Here is a 16,748-nt window from a genome sequence, read left to right on the forward strand (position 1 = left end):
GGACGCCGGACACAGGCCTGGGAGCCGTGCTGAGCCAAAGTGTCGATGGTGTCGAACACCCGTCATGTTCCTGAGCGGAAACTGTTGGACGGGAGACCAGGTATGCGGCGGTGGAGAGGGAGGCTCTGGCGATTAAATGGGCGATCACTCAGCTGAGGTACTACCTGTTGGGCCGTGAGTTCACCCTTGTCACGGACCATGCACCTCTACAGTGGATGGCCCTGCACAAGGAGTCGAATCCGCGGGTCACCCGGTGGTTTCTTGACCTGCAGCCGTACAAGTTTTCGCTCGTTCATCGTCGGGGTGCTCTCCATGCCAACGCCGATGCTCTCTCGGGTTTACGACCTCTCGGTTAAGGTCGCCCGACCCGACGGGTCTGGGCTGAGGGGGGGGCCTTGTCACACACGCAGCGCATGGGAGGCAGCTAAAGGGCTCGAGTGAAGGCAGTTCTGAGCCATGCGGGATGTGGCAGAGCGCACTAACTCTCTTTCTCACTTCCCTGTAGACCTAACCCGGGAGGTTCCACCTGTCTCTCTGGACGTCACTTCTGGGACCGAGCCAATGGAGACAGACCTTGCCAGCTCCGGCCCCCCTGATGTCACATCCGGGACTAAACCAATGAACAATGAACACGTGCCCGACCCTTATGACCTCACTTCCTGTCTCCCCCTTTAAAAGCCTTCCCTTTTCCCTTCTGTGTCAGTCTTGTTTTGGACTCTGTTGTAAGCACTTCAGTGCTGGTATTTGAAAAGAAAACGAAGTTGCAGCCAGGATACCAAATTACATGGGTGGCTGCCCCAAACCTTTTTCTGTCTTTGACTCGTTTTGTGACAATGTATATGTGTATATATATATGTGTGTGTTTAATACTAAAGTAACTCTAATAAATATCTATGCAACTAACATGGATCATAAAAAGTTCATCCAAAAATGTATTTGCATCTATTCCTAACGTGAACACAAAATTATAACGGCCAGAGACTTTAATTGTGTTTTTAATCTAGACCTGGATAGGTCTTCAGCTACAGGGCCAATAACATCTAATGCTGCAAAAATAAGTACACTGTAATGTATCATAACTTATCAGACCAATGGAGGTTTTTAAATCCTAATCTAAGAGAATATTCCTTTTTGTAACTAGTACATCATTGCTACTCAGTAAATCATATGTGTCAAACTCAAGGCCCGCAGGCCACATCCGGCCCGGCGTGTAATTACTTTGTATATCCGGCCCGCAAGATCATGTTATATATTATTGTTATTTATGGCCCGCGATATGAAGCGCTGGTAACACAATAAACTACAGATCCCATAATGCAGCGCTTCAGCTGCCTTGCCGAACACTTCCCACGTTAATCAAGTCTAGCTTATGATGCTGCAAGTTGTTGCGAAGCTAGCCCTCACGATGCCGAAGAGAAAAGTTGATTCTGAAAACAGAGCCTTTTTAAAACCGATGGAAGGCTGAGTATATGTTTACTGATATTGCCGGTAAACCTGTGTGTCATTTGTGGAGCTAATGTGGCTGTAATTAAAGAATTTAATCTAAGATGGCACTATGAGACAAAACATCAGGATAAACTGAAAGACCTGAATGCAAAGCAGGAGAAAGCAGAAGAGTTAAAGAAGAATCTGACACCTCAGCAGACGTTTTTTACTTGTGCAAAATCACAAAGTGAAGCTGCTATTAAAGCAAGTTTTATCGTGGTAGAGGAGATCGCCAAATCAGCCAGGCCATTTACCGAGTGAGAATTTCTGAAGAGCTGCATGATCAAGGTGTTTGACGTCTTATGTCCAGACAAAAAGCGGATGCTGGCAAATGTAAGCCTGAGTATAAATACAATTGCTGATTGAGTTTGTGAGATGGCCACTGATTTAAGAACACAGTTGAGTGAAAGAAGCAAAGACTTTATTGCATACTCTCTTGATGTGGATGAAAGTACTGACATGACTGATTCTGAGCTGGCCATCTTCATCCGTGGAGTGGACTCCAATTTGCGCGTTACAGAGGAAATAATGGACATTAAATCGATGCACGGGATAACGACTGGAAAAGACATTTTTGAAAATTTATGTCAAAGTATAACCGACATGAAACTGCCCTGGGACAAACCTATTGCACTTACAACTGATGGGGCACCATCTATGTGTAGTTAACAAAGTGGACTAGTGGGAAGGATGCGAGGTAAAGATGCAGGAGGAGAACTGTACTGGTGAGTTAACGACATATCACTGCATCATACACCAGGAAGCACTATGTGGCAAAGTCCTGAAGATGGACAATGTAATGTTCCATCCATCCATCCATTTTCTAACCAGCTGAATACAAACACAGGATCACGGGGGTCTGCTGGAGCCAATCCCACTTATCCCAGCCAACACAGGGCAAAAGGCAGGAACCAACCCACTGCAGGACACACACAAACACGGGCCAATTTAGAATTGCCAATCCACCTTTGGATTGTGGGAGGAAACCGGAGCACCCGGAGGGAGAATGGGGAGAACATGCAAGCTCCACGCAGGGAGGACCCAGGAAGCGAACCCGGGTCTCCTAACTGCGAGGCAGCAGCACTACCACTGCGCCACCATGCCGCCCGCACTGTAACACAAACCATAAAATTTATCCGAGCTAAAGGTTTAAATCACCGGCAATTTCAGTCCTTTATGCGGGAGATAGATTCAGAGTTTGCTGACATTCCTTATCATACAGAGGTGCGTTGGCTAAGTCGGGGAAAAGTTCTCAACAGAGTTTTTGAGCTCAGCAACGAAATATGTCAGTTCATGGACAGTAAAGGAAAAGACTCCACCAATTTTAGGGATGAAAAGTGGAAATGCGAGTTGGCATTTCTGGATGATATAACAGCTCATCTCAACGCCTTAAACCTCCAGCTCCAGGGACGTGACTGCAATATCACTGACATGTATGACGCAGTGAAGGCATTTCAAGTGAAGCTGCTTTTATGGGAGACACAAATGCACCACTGCAACTTGCCCCCCTTTCCCTTTTGCCAAGTAATGTTGAACCAAGTCGGCACAACGGTGTTCCCAAATACGCACTTTGCTGATAAACTGAGCGCACTGCGCACTGAGTTCGCACGGTGCTTTGGTGACTTTGAAGAACAAAAAAAGAATTTTGAGTTATTTCGCAACCCATTTGCCGTCAATGTGGAAACTGCATCTGTGCAGATTCAGATGGAGGTGATTGAGCTGCAGTGTAATGGCACACTGAAGGCAAAGTACGATACTGCAGGGCCCGCTCAGTTTATTCACTCCATTCCCGCAGAAATGCTCCAGCTCCGTCTACATGCAGCTCGAACCTTGTGCATGTTTGGTAGCACATATCTGTGTGAGAAGCTCTTCTCAGTGATAAAGACTAACAAAACAGCACACAGGAGTCGCCTCACTGATGAGCACCTGCAGTCCATCCTGAGAATCTCCACAACACAGAACCTCACACCAAACATAAACGAACTTGTTGCCAAAAAAAGATGCCAGGCGTCCAGCTCTTATAAAATGACATAAGAGCAAAGACAACTGAATGATTTGATTTGTTATTGCTGAAAAGCACAAATTTTATTTATATTTCCAGGTTTTGTTATGCAGCATGTTCATATTTTGAATTTGTATAATTTTGACAGGATATATTTTTATGGAGAGCAAAATCTTTTGGGATATTTAAAATTTAAGTTTATTTTTTATATAAAATTACATAAGAGTAAAGAAATTTGAATGTTTGTGCTTTTAACGTTTACTTTATTTCTAACGTATAATTTAGACAGGATATATTTTTATGGAGAGCAAAATATTATAAGTTATTTAAGGTTTGAGTTGATTTATTCCAGAATAATATTCCTGCGTGTTTTTATTCATATTTATGTTCAAAAAAGGTACGTGTTAAAAGTTTAGTTTTAGTGTGTTCAATAAATGTTTATTCTGTTCGGCCCGCGACCTAAAGTGTGTTTTGGATTTTGGCCCCCTGTGCAATTGAGTTTGACACCCCTGCAATAAATGACTATTTCTTCATAGACAATAATTTTTTGCCCATGATCAAATCATGTAAATGCAACGTTATTGTTATCCCTGACCAGACCCCTCTAACCTTCTTCTTCTTCTTCTTTTGACTGCTCCCATTAGGGGTCGCCACAGCGGATCATCTTCTTCCATATCTTTCTTTAATCTGCATGTCATCTCTCCCCACATCCATAACCCAGATCCCCTAACCATGGAGCTTAAATCACTATGCCCTACACACTCATCTCATGGCTGATGTCTTAACTGCTTGTCATTAGCTGATGAGAACTGTAAAAAAAATCATATTGAAGCAAACTGATTATATTCTGGAGTAAGATGCACCCTCCGAGGTCTCTGCAGGATTACTCTGTGAAATTCTGAAGGCATTTTAACTGGACAGATTTTTTCATATCTTTCTCACAAAACTAAATTGGAAACCAAAAAGGTATCTGAATTAATTATTGAAAATACAAAAATAGATCTAGAATATACCAGGTCTCCAAATGAGGCACCTTATAGGAAAAGGAAGGTTTTTGCAATTAGAAACATAACATCTCATCTTTAAATTGCGACATCATTATTATAAACACAGAGAGGAGACCAATATGATCTTAACTCAACAAATCCACAAGCAGGAAGGCCTCAATGCAAAAACAGTAATCACCAACACAGACAGAGGTAAAATTATTGACCATACAAATATAACCCAGACATTAGAGAGCACTATAAAATCTTATATTCTACTCAGTTTAAAAAAAGATAAGACAATCTAATGTGTTTTTGATTCGTTACAGGTACCACAGCTAGATACTCTTACTGCAGTGGAACTGGATAAACCTCTGACATTCTCAGAATTACTAAATGCATGTAAATTCACTTCAAAGTGGGAAAACAGGCCCTGAATACTACTCAGTGGAATTTTCTAAAAAATGTTGAAATTAAATAGCTCCACAATTATTAGCAACATTTATAGAAACTAGAGACAACAAAACCCCCCTTCAAACTTTTCATCAAACATTAATTACCATTTTCCCTAAGACAAATAAGAACTTACTATATTGTGCAAATACAGAACAATCTCACTCCTGAATAATGATGTTAAGATACTCTCCACAGTTCTAGCCAGAATGACTAAGAAAGTGCTTCCTCCTGTAACATCACAGGACCAAACCAGATTTATTAAAAGCAGGCACTTAGCTTCAAATCATCATCACTTGTTTAATACATAATATTCACTCATTAAATCTAATACCCCAGAGATCTTATCATCTTTGGATGCAGAAAAAGCATTTGATATGGTTAAGAAGGACTACCAATTCACCACATTGCACAAATTTCGGTTCAGCCCAAATATATGTTAATGGATCAAACTACTCTATACTGGTTCAGAAGCCTCAGTTTGTGTTAACAACATTATTTCAGACTACTTCAAATGAGAATGTGGTACTTGACAAGGATGCCCCCTATCACCTTTGCAATCGTCTTTGATCCACTGGCTGTTTACTTTCAAAATTGCATCAGAGATAAAGGGGATTTTCAGAGAAGAACTTGATGAGAAAATATCACTATATGCAGATGATATAGTACTGTGTATGTATGACTGACAAACTTCCATGTCAGCATGCCAGCATAAAAACACTAGCACATTTTCGAAAGATTTGCAGACTCAACTTTGTGGTATCCTCTGTCACCTGTTTAGTCTCTCTCTAAGGTACCAGAAAGTGCAGTTGCAGTGAAAAACATCCTATACTGTTCTGATTCTAAACAAGGCAGGTGCCTCTTCACCTAATGACTACAAACGAGTGGCACGTCCAACACGAAGACCTTTAAGAAGCTGGTCCTGAACTATATGAGTCATCTTGTGGTAGACCATATAAACCCTGTGCAGTTTGATATCAGACAAAGACTGCAGTGGAAGATGCAAATATCTATCTCTTCCACGAGGCTTATTCTCAATTGGACAAAGATGGCAGCACTGTGAGGATTATGTTTGATTTCTGCAGTGCCTAAATACCATCCAGCTATCTCTGTTAAGGGGTAATCTCAGATATATGCAGGTGGATGAGCCTATAATGTCCTAGATAATGGACTGTCTGTCAGGCAGACCACAGTTTGTGAGGCTCAAAAACTGTGTTTATGATACAGATGTGAGCAACACCAGAACACCACAGACAGCAGTCATGTCTCCTTTTCTTTTCACTGTGTACACCTCCGACTATAAATATAACACCAACTCATGTCGCCTGCAGGAATTCTCAGATGATTCTGCACTTATGAGGTTTATTGATACAGGGGATTACACAAAGGAGTGGGGTCAAGTGGGGAAGTTTGTTTCTTGGTGCAAAGAGAATTGTCTGCCTTTTAACATCAGCAAAGCCAAGAAACTGGTTATAGACTTTTGCCACACCAAACAGATTCTACACCCGGTCACTATTCAGGGGGTAAATGTACAAGTGGTGGACTCCTATAAGTACTTGGGGGTCCACATCAATGACAGGTTGCAGTGGTCTTGTAACACAAAGGAACTATATAAGAAAGGGCAGAACAGACTTTCTTTTATTAGGAGAATGCATTCCTTGAATGTGGGAAGTGACATCCTTCACATCTTCTATAACTCAGTGATTGCCAGTGCGACTTTCTTTACAGTGGTATGCTGCACTGGTAACATCACAGAGAGGCCCACTGAATCAACAAGCTAATTAAAAGGGCAGGTTCAGTTATCAGATACACTCTGGACCCCAGGGAGGTAGTTGCAAGGTAGAGAATTAAACCAAAACTGAGTGCCATTATGAATAATTTTGCACATCCCCTCTCTGCCACACTAACACTGAGTATTTTCCAGGCAAGGAATCATTCAGCAGAAAGTGAGTCAAGAAACACTACTGGGGCTCCTTAATACCAACAGCAATATGCATGTTCTGACCATATTGTGTATTTATATATATTTATTTATCTGTTTACGGATTTATTTATTCAAAAAGCTTCTCTTAAAAGCCAAATTTCCCACTGGGGGAAATGTAGCTTTCTGTGTAGTGAGACGTCAAGCAAAATTACACCTTTTATTGGCTATCTATCTATCTATCTATCTATCTATCTATCTATCTATCTATCTATCTATCTATCTATCTATCTATCTATCTATCTATCTATCTATCTATCTATCTATCACAATTCAAAATCATTTTGCACATTAATTTTTTTTGTTCTTATTTCACCTTATACAATTTCTTGTATTAGGAATTTGTTAGTTTTCACATACCCCTTGGGGTCAGAGCACAGGGTCAGCCATTGTACATCACCCCTGGAGCAATTGAGGGTTAAGTCGCCTTGCTCAAGGGCCCAGCAGAGTAGGATCTCTTTTGGCAGTGATAGGGATTTGAACCAGCAACCTTCAGGATACCAGTGCAGATTCTTAGCCTCAGAGGTAAGGGGATGTCATTGTGATGACATTTTCTTTTTCTTTTTCTTTTATTTAACTGTGAATTCATGGTTGATTTTAATGACTATGACCATATTCTTTATAAGAATGATGCTACCACACAAAGTTGCTACAATGTGATCACAGACATTGTGACTCATTGGAGTTTCAGTATTTAAGATGGTGGCAAAGTATATTTTGCATCTGAATTCATATGGATAGTTTCTGACTCGAAAATTTTAATTATACTTTGTCCTTTTTATTTTTGCCTGTTCATGCGCATAACCATACTATGACCAGGTCAAGTTAGAGTTACCAATTACTCTTACATGCAAATCTTTAGAATACAGGAAGAAAACTGGATTACCAGGGAAAAACCAAATATGAATGAAGCTCAGTTTCCAGGAGCTTTGTGGCAGTAGCACTACATTTAATGAGCTATATTACTTTACCTTTACTTGTGGCCCTTTGTTCAAGTATCTATACTAAACATTTTCTTTTTGAAATGTTCTCACAATTTAATGTAAAATTAATAGCTTAATTGTTTTCTTTTGTAAATTGTGGAAGCGCTTCAGCTGCCTTGCCGAACACTTCCCACGTTAATCAAGTCTAGCTTATGATGCTGCAAGTTATTGCAAAGCTAGCCCTCACGATGCCGAAGAGAAAAGTTGATTCTGAAAACAGAGCCTTTAAAAACACTGTCAATTGACAGTGAACTCTGAAAAATGAAACAGAAAATGCACTATAAAAGTAAATTCCACATTCAAAGTAAATTTTATATTTGGTTCAAAATTCCCTTATTTGTAAAATTTTCTAAAAGTATGCTCTCATTTTAACTGACATGACTCATTTTTAAAGCACTCATTTTAGAAATCTTACAGCTTCTGTTAGAGAGTATCATCTCTTTCTAGTGACTAATGCCAGCATAACAGTAAATATCAAAGCTCTTTCGGTTTATTCTTCATTTAAAAACATCTGCTGATGAAATGTTCAGTTATGATGCTTGACAATCACAGCTGCGTGAACAAATTGCTCTATATTATTTTGGGTTGTGCGCTGCTACCAATTATTTTCTTTTTAGTAGAGTGAATAAGGCTGGATGCCAAAAGAATGATAAAATAATTCTTGTCTCGATTACTTTACAGTTGTAAAAGCCTCTCTCTCAAGCAGCTCTTGATTAGAAATGAATTGCCTGTATCATAGGAAGCTCACTGACAGCGAGAAGGTCATTCAACCTATGAAAGCACAGAATCTTTTTTCATTTCTTAATTCTCTTTTTTCATGGGGTGGTATGAGAGACTGTACGGAATGAGGAAAAAATGCCTATTGAACAGTGAAAACTATGGCAGTCAAAGAAAAGAGAATCAGCACTGTTTCTTATTCAGCTCCCTATATGTTCATCTTTTCTGGCCCAGTGATTACCATATAATTATTTTTTTACACCTGGATTCTCAGGCACCGGAGGGAATCTATGACATGGAGTTCTTAAAAATCTGTTCATTAGATTGATTTAGCATAGCGCTGCTTCTATTTTCTTATATACTGCTAAGGGAAAAGTAGTGAAAATTGTCCCCACTGTCACTAGATGTATGTAACTTGTTTAATTAGAATAATGTAATAATGTAGCTCTAGTAATTGAAATGTTCTACATGACACATTTACAACCACACCCAAAAATATTATTATCACACATGGACAGAAGCAATAAAAATATATAAAAAATGTAATTTTCTAACCTGCTTAATCCAGACCAGGGTTGTTGGGGGTTGCTGGAGCCTGTTCCAGATAGCACAGGATGCAAGGCTGGAACAAATCTTGGACAGAGCACCAGTCCGTCACAGGGTTGAACACACACATAAACCGCAAACAAATACTAGGGGCCAATTCATCTAAAATGCATGTCTTTGGAGAGTGGACGGAAACCAGAGCACCCTGTGGAAGCCAATATAGATACAGGGAGAGCATGCAAATTCCACACAGAGAGAACCCGAGATATTAAACGTGGTCTCCTTACTGTGAGGCAGCAGCACTGCCACATTGCTACCCAATATAACAACAGATCTTTTTTTTTTATTAGCAGCACTGTTAAAACTAAATACCTACATCTGCTTCAGACTCTTTTGTGCACTACTATAGTTTCTTTCACAAGCACCTGGATACTTCTCTACCACTAAAGCTGGTGGCACATTACATGACTTGTAGATGGACAGGGTGCCAAACCTGAAGTGTGCTGCTGTCGATCTTATCACCTGAGGATGTCAGATTACATAACTAGAAATTACAAAACATTAAACAACTCTGTGAGGACCCTTCATCACACTTTCACATTTTCAAAGTATCATGAGTTTACCACCTTTTTCTGACAGCTGCCTGACAGAGCAAGCACTATACAAATGTTTCCCTGGTATGGAAGGTTCTGTGCTTTTTTTTCTTTGTTCCATTCTGTGGCAGTATGACAGATGAGCCTGTCTTCAATTTCCAAGGTTCAGAATACCCACAATCCCTATTCCTCTTAGGTGCATTGTATGTAATTAACTTCCAGCTTAGTGCTCATTGGTTCACAGTTCTCACACACACACAAATACACACATAGGTGAGTTGCAGACTGGCTGGATTGACAGTGGGTCTGTAAAATTATACAACTGCTTTCAACACACTAAGATTATGTAAATGAAGTTGTCAATAATGCAACAGGACCTTAAGACTGTTAGTCTTCCTATGTCTGTATTTAATGTATACTGTAAACTCCTTTAGGTTTTATAGATACATATGTAAAACAAGGCATTGCATCCCTGCTTTGCACAGCATCGGTGCATCAAAAAAGTGCATTGTTAAGCCCACCCAAACTTTACACATCCTCTTCTTTCATAGTAATTATCATACTGTATGTCTACAACAACAATAGCATTTATTTCTATAGCATGGTTTGATACAAATGAAGTAGCTCAAAGTGCTTTAAAAGATATCAAAGAGAAAATTACAAGAGAAGAAAAACAAATAACATGAGGCAATAATATTAAAGAATAAGTATCAAAGAAAAAACAAATACTTTTATATGACCTTAATTAAAGGATACATATCAAGTAGAGGAGTAGCATCCTTATATTCAATATCATGATGTACTGTAAGTCTCTAAGGATGAGTCCAGTGATAAAGTCAAATGGCTGGGAAAACAGAAATAAGGAAACAAAACAAAACAAAAAAAAACCACTCCAGTTAAGCTGGAGACAAAAACAATATTTGCAAGGGTTCCAAGTCCAAAAGACCTCCCAGCCCAGACTGGGCATGAGGAGAGATAAGCAAATTAAAATTAGATAAGAAAAATAATACACAAAATGTATATGAAAAAATGAATGTATACATTTATATGTACATATTGTGGAGAATTTCCCAACAAAGAAAAACGTTTCACTCAAAACAAAGTGTTGGGGACTGTCCCCATATATTGTCCTGCGGACAAAGCAGCAAATAAATGATCAAAAAGAAACCAAAGAGGTAACAATTTACAATGTTTATTAGGCAAAATGGTGTTTATATACAGAGATGAATTATGGGAACAGGAAATGGCTGGTAGGAGGTGACGTGGCAACAGGAAGTGGAAACAACATTGTTTGATGAAACTGGTAGTGGTGTCTTTTTGTGATGTCAGTTCATGTGACCGGAAGTGATGTTGTGGCAGTGACTTTGGAACCTGGAAATGTTGGTGAGTAATTTTCCTCTGCTTTTCTGTGGAGAGAAGAGTTTCTGGTAAGTACCACGTGACAACCCTTCATCTCGTGATGTTTCACTCACCTTTAGGCTTTTTGACTGCCTTCTAATCGCACGTGTGTGACAATATGTTTTATAGATGATATAACAAGTTGACAAGGGTAGACAGAAGTAATTTAAAAAAAAATTACAGTTAAGCTTTAGAAAAAAAAAATACAAAATCTTTATGGGTTCCAGGGCAAAAGACCACCCAGTCCTCATTGGGCATTCTACATAACAAAATGTCATTTAATAGTTTTTTTTATTAAGGCTTCATGTTAGAAGATTCAATGCAGTGGGTCTCATGGCAGAGGAGAAGCAAATACTGTATATAACCCATTAAATAACATATTTCAAAACTGGGTACAATGATTTGTGGTGTTACAGAAATTCTTTACAGTAATTTTTGGGTTGTATTGACTTAGAATAATAACAGCAAATATAAGAAGTAACACAATCTAATCTTCACACAGTCTACCACAAACCAATGACTCCCTGGAAGAGAGCTCATTACTGCGGACATCGAGCAATACTTCTTCTACAGTTTATTTCTAGTTTGAGCTGCCTGTGTCACTGATCAATAGGGCATCTGATGGATCTATTAATTAAACATGCTTAAGAATATATAGGTCTTTACCAGTTATCTCATCTGGTTAATTCGAACTGACACAAACTTACCACATGTCAGAGTTTGCCTAAATCTTACATACTTCTAAGTCCAGAAAAAGATTTTGCCATGTAAAAGGTAACATGTGAGTCTGTTACTTGTAATGGCTGTGAATTGTGTTTCAGTATGCACCTTCTACAAATTGTTTTGTCTATTTCAGTCAGACCTCACCTTGTGGTGTGTAGTTTTCTCTTTTGTGTTGAATATGTGGAAATGGAGTGGAGCCCTGTTTTCTGCAGAATTCATATGACAAAAGAACATCCATCCATTATCTAACCCACTATATCCTAACTACAGGGTTATGGGGGTCTGCTGGAGCCAATCCCAGCCAACACAGGGCACAAGGCAGGAAACAAACCCCGGGCAGGGTGCCAGCCCACCACAGGGCACACACACACACGCCCACACACCAAACACACACTAGGGACAATGTAGAATCGCCAATGCACCTAACCTGCATGTCACTGGACTGTGGGAGGAAACCGGAGCGTCCAGAGGAAACCCACACAGACACGGGGAGAACATGCGAACCCGGGTCCCCTAACTGCAAGGCGTCAGCGCTACCCACTGTGCCACCCCATATGACAAGACCTTATAGTGTAATTTGGCTAGTGTCAAAGTGCCAACTGCTAGTTTCAATATTGTTGGGAATGGGGTATTTTCTCATTCATTCATCTATGAAAGTTCACTGGCTTAGTGGTTGTAATATTTCTTTTGATGCTGCCACCATCTGCTTTTTCAACGATTATACCTCCAAAAAACTTCTGATTTCTGTGCGAACCTGTTGCCCTGGATTTCCACCAGATACTTTGCAATCTGAACATGTTTTTCAAAAAAAAAAGCAAACATTATTTTGAAGATTATGCTAGATATTTTTACTTCAGAAAAGTTTCCATTCATTGGAGAAAACCTCAGGCTTGTTGAAAGCATGTCTGGAGACAACCACTATTAGTTTCTGCATACCAAATGTTGTTCGATATGTTAGAATGTTGCATGTACTGCCATACTGTTTTTTGGTATTTTCATTTTTCTGCTGTTTTTGCTCTCCATATTGTTTTCTCTAAATTGTGATCTTCAGCTAACTTTTGCTGTCTAATAACATTATTATGTCACAAGGTGTATGGTCACATGGTATAATGTTCTGTTTCTTTGGTCTTTTATGTTGTTTTTGAACTTCAGGAAACTCAATTGTACATATTATGTTTTGTGATTATCTTTCCTCTCTCTTTTCAGTTTAGCTATGATAGTTATGAAATAAGTGGAGTCTGTTATTTCAGGTGACCATCCGTTAGAAAGTTAGAGAAAGAACATTACACACATTTTCTCCTTTTTATTGGACATTCCATGTAACATTCCAATGTCTTTCTTTCCAGTTTTACATATCTTTGAAGATGATGCTATCCATTTTTGTAAATGCATCTTTTATTCCGGAACTCTGTTATTTTTTTAAGAACACATCTTATTCTGACAGGCCCTCCCTATTGTATCATATCTCTGTTTTGTCCACTGTGCATCACAGAGTTAGAAGTTACTCTCCATATTATCATGAAGTCTATATGCATATTGGAGAAGCATATTTTTTATTTTTAGAGAGAGGTTTGAGTGGATCATGGACTTAATGTATTCCTGCAGTTGAAAAACTATATGCATATATTAGAATGTTTTGGTTCCATTTTTGTAACAATGTAGGCCAGCTGTGGAATTTGTAGTAGAAGTAGAAGTAAAAGTAGTAGTGGTGTTAGTTCATTTGTAACTACCGTATATACTCGCGTATAAGTCGGTACTTGAAACCCAAAAAATCAATCATAAAATCAGACCCTGACTTATACGCTCATTCAAAAATATGACACTTTTTTTTTTTTTTACATCTTCTTGCTTCCTCGAATCTCACATCAGTTTCTCAGACACATTAAATTTTGTTGCAGCAGTACAGGTACCAATTTCTTTCATCACTTCAATGACTTTTAATTTAAAAGTAGCTTCATATTTTCTTCTGATCGAACGCTCCATCACAGATAAGAGATGCTCTTACGATAAAGGTGTATGATGGTGTGAGATACTAAAAACACAAAATAGTGCAAACGTCACTATGGAATAGTTATGGTATTACCGTTTAGGCATATAGGCACAATACATAGAAAAAAAGGCAGTGTGCTCCGTGGTTGCTCTCTCAGGTGGACGTTAGGATATAATAATCTCTTGGACCAATAGTGTGAGTTTTTCACATTTGACTTATACAAATGGCATTATGAAATACATGAAGTTATACAGTAAAATCAAGCCCTGACTTATCCATGGGAGAACTTAAACGCAAGAATATGCGGTGTGATAAGACAGCCCCCAGACACAGACAGACAGACGCTGAATGTTCAAAAACACACAATGTTCATTTACAAAAGTGTCCTGCACACAAGACAGTGCTCCAATCTGCTCAAACTCTGTCCCTTCCTTCCTTTATTCTTTGTGTTCCTTACGCCTTTACTCCTTTCCTCCCAAGCTTTGTCTTCCTCCTCCCAAGTGGATAAAGGTGGCCTCTTTTTTTTTTAAGCACTTGGATGTGTTCCAGGTGCTCATTGACAAACTTCTGGTGGCACTTCCAGGTGAACTCTGGGTGACCTTGGAATTCCTTCTGTCAGCACTTCTGAGTGTGGTGGAAATGCTGACATCCAGGGCTCCACAATCCCAATAGGGTTGAGTTTCTATGCTCCATTCCCGTGGCCCCCATAAAAACCAGGGCTGCTGCCCTCTTGTGGCCCTGGGGAGGTATAGTCCCTCTCCGGGTCCTTCCAGGTGTCCTGGCTGGGCATGGCCCCCAGCTGCCTGCCACAGTGCCCCTCCCTTAGCTTAGGCCCATAGGGCACAGTGGCCTAACCCGCGAGGGCAGATCTTCCACGGTGCGGTGCCGGCCCATTCTCTCCCAGGGTACGGTTATGTAAAACAAAAGCTGCCACAACGGTAATTCATTTATTTTTCAGAACTGGTGTCATATTATAACAACTATGGCAAAGAAATTTTAATTTTATAAAGGCTGAGCCAACAATTTCAAAAATAGTTTACCTAGTAATATTTGAAGATCTGCTTTGAATGTAATTTGAAATGATGGCCGAGAAATAAAAAATAATCTTCATGCAGAACAGAGATAAAAAAAAGTTTCTGATACAATATAAGCCTATGGTGACCAAAATCAGACAACAGCAAACAATATCAAACCATTCATGAACAAAAATTCTTGTTATTTGTATTGCATAACCCACATGTAAAACATCCAGTCGCATTCTCACAATGTCCCAGTCACATTCATTTGTACTAAAATATTGTTAAATAACTCACTTCTGGAAAGTGCTCTCATGAACTAAAATGGTACATGCTCTTCAATATATGTTATAAATAACAAATATTTATTGGAAGGCTTCCTGAAAGGATAATGGAAGTTTTCATGGTTTAAGATGTGCTTGAATAAATTCAAGGGTGCAATTTAGCCATGTCAGCTGAAATTTGGACATTGTCATTTATTTTACCATAAAAACGTTCTAAGAAGATCACAATACCTCTCTTACCAATTGTAAGAATAAATATAGTTTAGATAAATAACTTTCAAAAGTTCCTGCACTTTTTAATGCATTATGTTTAAACTGGTTGGTCCTTTAAAGTCTATGCATATAGCTATATACTTATTTTGAATATAGTATAATATAGATTAAGAAATTCATTAATCTTGCAATCTATGGCCAGGGATGTTTTGTGCTCCTGGATTTCCAGCTGCCTTACTGGGAAAAAATGTACAAAAAAACTGATTCTGGAGTAAATAATGTTCTGCACTTCTCAGAATATACCAATATGCGTAACTAATAGAGGAGACTGTAGTATTTCTTCTTTGATATATAGTCTAGTCTGCTGTATGTGCCATTATCAAAAACTATTCTAAATATATTAAAAGTCCAGGATCTCAAAACTCATGGAGAATCTGATACCAGTACATATGGTGTTATTATTCAATGTCACTATGATCAAGTGCTCTATTGAAAACAAATCTTGTGTTTCCCTTTGTGTTGACATATCTTGCATTTAGGTTTAGAGAGGTTTGCAAACTGTTAAGTAAACACTTTTGTGACATTCACACACTCCAGAAATATATTTTTTATTACTTGATGATCACAATTTATTTTCATTGTTTTATATACTATCAAAATGATCTCCTTATTAAACAATGCTACCAATGAAGCAACATTTGATTTGATTTAATGTCCCAAAACTACTGTGGTATATGGCGGGCAGGTTATTCCGGCCAATACCCCCAGGAGTTGCCCCGAATTCCGGCAGGGCCTCATAGACATTGGAGTTTTAATGCACAGCCCTGCTGGATACCATGGGAGCCGCTAGGGGACGCTGCATGGAGGCTCAGAGATTTATATCATCCGTATAGCCCAGAAGTATTTCCCAGTCATGGGGACAGAAGAGATGACATATTTCCGGGATAAGGAGAAGAAGGAATTTTCATCTGACCTGGAAGTGCTGGGAAACCACATGGACAGAGGGAAAGAAGCACTTCCGGGTCAAGAAGTATAAAAGGACTGTGGGAGATCCTAGCAGTGGGCCGAGTTGGGAGGAAGGGTGACTGAGCTGCTGGGTTGTGTGGAGGATTGTGAATTGTGTTTATTATTGATTGTTTATTGTATACTGTGGAGGTGGAGGTGCTTTGAGCACTATTTAAATTATTAAAGTCATTATTTTGGACTTTTATCTGGTGTCCAGCGTCTGGTCTGAGGGTTCAAGGGGACGACAGTGCCCACTATCTGTCACACTACTCATTCTTGGAACACTTCAAACAAACTGGATGACCTTTTGTTCATATCACATGTAATGATTGAAAAGCCATTTTCCAAAAAAAAAAAATTTTCATGTTCATTT

General features: G+C 39.2%; 1 pseudogene; it reads left to right on the top strand.

Annotated features, from left to right (window-relative positions):
* Window positions 1-1,405: 1,405 nt before the first annotated feature.
* LOC120539809 lies at window positions 1,406-3,468 on the top strand (annotated as a pseudogene).
* Window positions 3,469-16,748: the final 13,280 nt, after the last annotated feature.

This window comes from Polypterus senegalus, chromosome 11 (assembly GCF_016835505.1).
Source record: "Polypterus senegalus isolate Bchr_013 chromosome 11, ASM1683550v1, whole genome shotgun sequence".
Lineage (NCBI taxonomy): Eukaryota > Metazoa > Chordata > Cladistia > Polypteriformes > Polypteridae > Polypterus > Polypterus senegalus.